Source organism: Pelodiscus sinensis, chromosome 4, assembly GCF_049634645.1.
Source record: "Pelodiscus sinensis isolate JC-2024 chromosome 4, ASM4963464v1, whole genome shotgun sequence".
NCBI lineage: Eukaryota > Metazoa > Chordata > Testudines > Trionychidae > Pelodiscus > Pelodiscus sinensis.
This window is the reverse complement of record NC_134714.1, coordinates 20,712,933-20,718,932: the sequence shown is the minus strand read 5'-3', so window position 1 is coordinate 20,718,932 and position 6,000 is coordinate 20,712,933.

The window sequence follows — 6,000 nt, the reverse complement described above, 5'->3', positions numbered from 1 at the left end:
CTTCCTGGCCAGAACAGGTCACTGCAGGTCACATGGTCCAACGACCTATCCCTGTGTCCCATGCTGACAGCCCTTCGGCCCTGGCTGGTTTGCAGGTATCAGTCACATTCCGGAGGTGTGTATTGGCACCTAAAGCTTCATTGTCTCCTTGCTACTTAGCATAGCCATTGACTGAGCATTCCTTGCCCATTGCTCAGCCACAGACAGAGAATTTTTCAGCATCCCTACAGGATACATGTTTATAACTCCACATACAGATATCATACAAGTACATGAATAGCATATACAGAATCAGTAGAACACACGTTTTCATGTGACACCTCACATGGTCCCCCTTGTATACACTTTGGGCCAAATACCCCCCCACGGGTGCAACAGTGTAACCTGTCTGATCCCCTTAAAATCCAATAACATGACACCAAGTCTAGTTAGTTAAGTTTTAGTAATTAGAAAGTTTTTTATCTTTATCTTATAAATATTTCTGACATCAAAGCCTTATGCTTATGCTCACTTAAAACCTCTCTTTGTAGTTAAATAAATTTGGTTTATTTTAATTCCAAACTAATCAAGTGTTGTATTTAAACTGAGCTCTTTGGTAACTCCAATTAAAGTAGCAGGCTTGTGGATACTGACCCCTTACCAGGGCAACTGATTTATAATATCTGAATTGTGCAGGAGTGGGCTGAACAGTGCAGAACACAGATTTGGGGGAAAATTCAGGATTGGCAGTATGTTGGGGGTCGCACTCCAGGTAGTAACAGGCTTCTGAAAGCCAGAATGTGCTGGTGCATTGCTGCAAGACAGCTGGGGTATAAACACACACTCAGGGTATTGTTTGGCTGTTTGTGAGTCACTCTGGCCGGGTGCTAAAACAGCAAAGCTTTGTGAGGCACTCAAGCTTGCAGGGCAGGCAGGGCCAGAGTGACCCAGGTGGGAGATGGAGGCGGAGCAGTGCAGGGACCCCAACCCTGTAAAGTCTTAGGCTAGTCATGGTGAACATAAAGGACCATCCCATCTATAGGACGGTTGGGGCAGTCATTGCAGGGGCTCCCAAATCGCGGAGCCTGGAGCAGCTGCCCGGAACTATCCTATGGATGGGATATCTCTGAGGGCAGGTCATGACAATCACTCACTGGTCTGGACTGCACTCCAGAATGTGATATATTCAAGGAGAAGTAGCACATGAAACTAGAATGAACTCTTTGACAAAATCCTTTTGGAGATAACAATGAAGAATAATAGAAGGCAAAGTAGATAACAATTATGTGGCCACAGAAATGCTGACAGCTTTAATAGGATACTAAAATTCAAGATGTAGGAGAGGTTCAATAAAATAAAATTGAAAAACAATTCATGCATTCTTCTACACTACAATATCCCTTCATTTACAAGGAAGAGTGATTGTAAAATGGATGAAAAAAGTAGCTTGTGGTCATTTGTACAGAGAGAAAAACTGTACCAGACTGCCAGCTAAAAAAGAAACAATAGATTCATAGGGTACGTCAACAGATTGCTCACTCTCGGCTCTTACTACATTTAAACTGAAGAGCCACAGTAGGGGTAGCTTCTGGACCTGGTGTGAGCCGGGACTGAGGTTTATTGACAAATCCTTAGCATCCTTATCTTTAACCTCTTAACATCCTTATTCTGAACCCCATGGAGCGTTTAATATTAATTTTTAGTTATGTGTATACCATTGTAAATCAACTTGGCATATAACATGCCAAACAAAGAAAAATATTTCTACTTCTACATTTTTATATAGCTATAGAAAAGCTAATGTTTGCCAGTTCCTGAAATTGCTGAACTGAGCCTCTAGAGGACCTGCCCTATCAACTACAATAAAAATTACTACCAGAATAGTCTGACACCATTTCCCAGCATGCTTAGAGACTGAAGTGGAGGGACAGAATAGACTGGAAATTCCTGCAGAAGCCAACAGGGCTTCAGATTTCTGACTCAGTGATTTATAGCTGCAGTTTTCTAGGCCAGTGATGAGTCAGGACTGTTCAACCCCTCAGTGGGAGGGTATGGCTTGATTCAGGCCTTGTTTATATTCATGATGTAAATCAATTAGGGTTGCCAGATAGTTTCAACAAAAATACAGGACACACTTGACAGTACATCACAATCTACATTACATCTTATTTAGAAAATACTGGACATTTCATTTCTATTTTCTCAATTTGTTTCCCGAACAGAAAGCTCAAATACTGGACTATCCGGTTCAAAACCGGACATCTGGCAACCCTAAAATCAATCTATGTTATGTGTATTAAGCCAGTAGTTCCCAACCTTTTTTTATACCGGGGACCAGCAAATTCACTCACAAACTTTTGACAGACCAGTAACATTTCATTTGCATATTCAATATACAAATAATGAAAAAAAGCCCCAGTCCCTAAAGCCCCCCAGTGCCAACCATAACTCCTAGAGCCCCCCCACCCTCCTATTACCACCCAGCACAAACCACTGTCCCCAGAGTCCACTGAACCCAACCCCGCAGTGTCAGGCTTCCACCCTCACAGCCCCTCAGTTGCAGCCCCACCATCCCAAATGCCTCAGTGCAGACCCCCAGTGCTAATCTCCTGTTTCAAGTCCCACTGCACCGAACCCCCGAGCCCTTCCCAGTGCCAGCCCCCAGTATAGCCCCATCCTTAGAACCCCTCAGTGCCAGCCCCACCCCCATAGCCCTCCCATTACTAGCCCTGCCCCTAGAAGCCCCCAGTGCCAGCTCCCCACCCCAAATGCTCCAGTGGCCCCCAGTGTTGGCCCCCCACCTCTTAGAGCCCCCCACCCCTAGAGCTCCTTCGTAGTAGCCCTGTCCCCAGAGCCCCGCACCTCTTAGAATCCCCCACCCCCAGAGCACCAGGAAGCATTGAGGAATAATTACTTTGAATGACTCTGGAGAGTAGTTGTCATGTTGTTGGATTTTAAAGTGAGCAGACAGATCACTGGTGCACCCACTGGTGGCATTTGCCCCAAATTCTGTACAAAGTGGGCCATGTGAGGTGTCAAATGAAAACTTAAGCTCTGCTGATTCTATGTATGCTATTCATTATTTTTGTATATGAAGTTATGAATATGAGCTCTGATCTTGTATTGTAAATATTCTCTATCTGGGAGACAGCAATGGGATTGGACTGCCTATTGTGAGGATTGTTCAGTGCATGGCTGTGCTAACTAGTACTGCTGCATGGACAATGGCTCTTTACAGTGGCCAATAGACACCCAAGGAACAGGGAGAAGTGGGAACCTGCACACTGGCCAGTGAACAATGGCTACTTGCATGTGAAACAAAGACAGATCATTTGATCATGTGACCAGCTCCAGTTTGGGAGACACCAGGAATATACAAATTCCATGAGGCTGTCTCCATCTTGCCTTCAATCTTGCTCCAGCTTCCAGATGCAGCCTTGCTAGGGACAGAGAGCCAGGAAGGACTGCTGACCCATCCTGACATGGGATGTACACCAGAGACTTTAAAGCTAGCAGTTTGTAACATCTGTGTGTAACCCCCCCTTTTCCTCCCCGGGTTACTTGGGAGCAGGTCACACTCACAGGTGTGCCTGGGCACCTGATGTTTTAACCCAAAACAGATCCTGAGCACCCCAGTGGTGATGGTGTTTAGTTGGGGAAAGCCCTATCCACCCCCTTGCTGCAGTCCCATGCTTGTGATGAATGTAAAATGGCAGTGCCTCCACCTGGCTGGCCTTGTACACACTCACTGGTGTGCCTTGAGAGCCTCCAGGAACATACTCATTCCAACTATAATCTGGATCTAATTCCAGAAAAACTACAAATCATATACATCTAATAGAATACTTTAAAATAAACAATCTTTACTTAACAAATAAACAGGGATTAACAGATTTAGCAATGAATAGCATTAACAAAACATAATAATTGAAGCTTATATAGCTAACATTTGTTCAACAGTGACCCCACCCCAGAGCATGCACACCCCTGGACTCAGAGTCCCAGACTCTTGCTTGCGTTGGTGTGCTGATGTTGCAGCTGTAGTGGATATTCTGTCCAGGCTAGACAGCAGCTCTGACCCAGGCAGCACTTTTTCAACAAGGCCCAAAAACTTACTGCCTCATTCTGTGCCTATCGGAAGCATCCTGCTAAATCTCAGTTCCAACAGGCATCTAGTCCCGGTCTGCAGCTGCATCCAACAGCCCCTGGACTGGATCAATGTCCTTGGCAGCAGCCTGGCTCTCCTTCGGTTCCAAACTCCAAGGCAGAGTCCCAGACTGCTAGGCCTCTCTTCTCCATGCACATGGAGAGAGGTAATCCTCTCCCACACTAGCCCTTCCTTCCTGTTTTTCCCAAGGGCTCTTGGGAATTGTAGTCTGGATTGCAGCACACAAGGTCTTTCCAGGAAAAAAAACAGGGGCCCCTTTAGTAAGGGGACTACATGTGCTTACAGTCTGCATCAAGAACTTGGTAATTGATGTATGTAATGTATTCTCCTTAATAATCTTAATCTCACATTTTTCTTTCTTTTATTAATAAACCTTTAGATTTTTAGATTGTAAAGGATTGGCTCAGAGTGCTCTTGTGGGTAAGATCTAAAGTGTAAATTGACCGGGGACTGTGTCTGGTTCTTTGGGACCGAAAGGAACTGTTTGAAGTAGGTGAGATCAGGTTTTATAACTGCTCACCTGTGTGTAAGGCCCAGGGCTGATTGTGGCACAGGGAAAACTGGGATATCTGAGGGGTTTTGTTCATGAGGCTTCCTGCTGGCCAGGTTGGCAGCTGAAGTGCTCTGTGTGACTAGTTTGTGGCTTATTTGGGAAAGGTCTCCAGTCGAGGGCTGTAAGTAACCCTGGTTTTAAGCAATTCGCCCTGAGCTGACGCCCTCAGTAGTGACCAGACCTGGCTGGGTCTGTCACAGTAGTTATTTTGAAACAGCAGCAGATAGGGTTGCTAGATGGTTGAAATAAAAATACTGAACCCCTCCCCCCCCCCCCCAAAAAAAAGACACCGGGAAAAAATTCTCTTGAAGGGGAACCAAAGTTGTAGAGGGGGAAAAAAAAAAGTACTGCTGCTTATTTTCAGGCAGAACGGCTCTTGATCAAGAGGGGGGTTTTGTGCAAGAAAGAGCAGTATAGACTGCTCCTTCTTACGCAAAAACCCCTTTTGCAAAATGGCGGCTCATGAAGTATGCATATGTTCTTGTGCAAGACTGGCCAGAGTAAACATAGCCTAAGTAATAGAGAATTGCTCTGAGACAATACACCAAAAGGTTTGTCAGAATTGGTCTATTTTGCAAAGACTAAAATTCATGTTGTATGTCATCTCAGAGAACAAGAATATTTCATAGGCATAACGAATTGGATGATTCTTTAAATCAGGGCAATTATGTGGAAACCTAAAGATTAGTAAGTGAGTTTGATCCTTTCTTCAAAAAACACAAACCTCTACTGTTTTTTCTGGAACAAACAAAATTAAAAATGACCTCTCAAAGCAGTAAATAGTGTCCAATTTAATGTCAGTGGCAAAGAAACTGAGGCAGCGCCATTTGTTTCTATGTTACTTGATTAAATCTCAGATACTGCCAATAAGTCTCAGCTTTCAACTGTGCTGTGTTACACTAAGGCTGTGTCTACACTGGGCCACTTATTCCGGAAAATCAGCCGCTTTTCCGGAATAAGCTGCGAGCTGTCTACACTGGCCCTTGAATTTCCGGAAAAGCAACGACGCTCTACTGTACAAAATCAGCCGCTATTCCGGAAAAACTATTCTGCTCCCGCTCGGGCATAAGTCCTTATTCCGGAACACTGTTCCGGAAAAGGGCCAGTGTAGATAGCCCAGTAGTCTTTTCCGGAAAAAAGCCCCGATCGCGAAAATGGCGATCGGGGCTCTTTTCCGGAAAAGTGCGTCTACACTGGCCACAGACGCTTTTCCGGAAAAAGGGCTTTTCCGGAAAAGCAGCCTGCCAATGTAGACGCTCCTTTTCCGGAAAAACTGAAAACGGAATAGTATTCCGTTTTA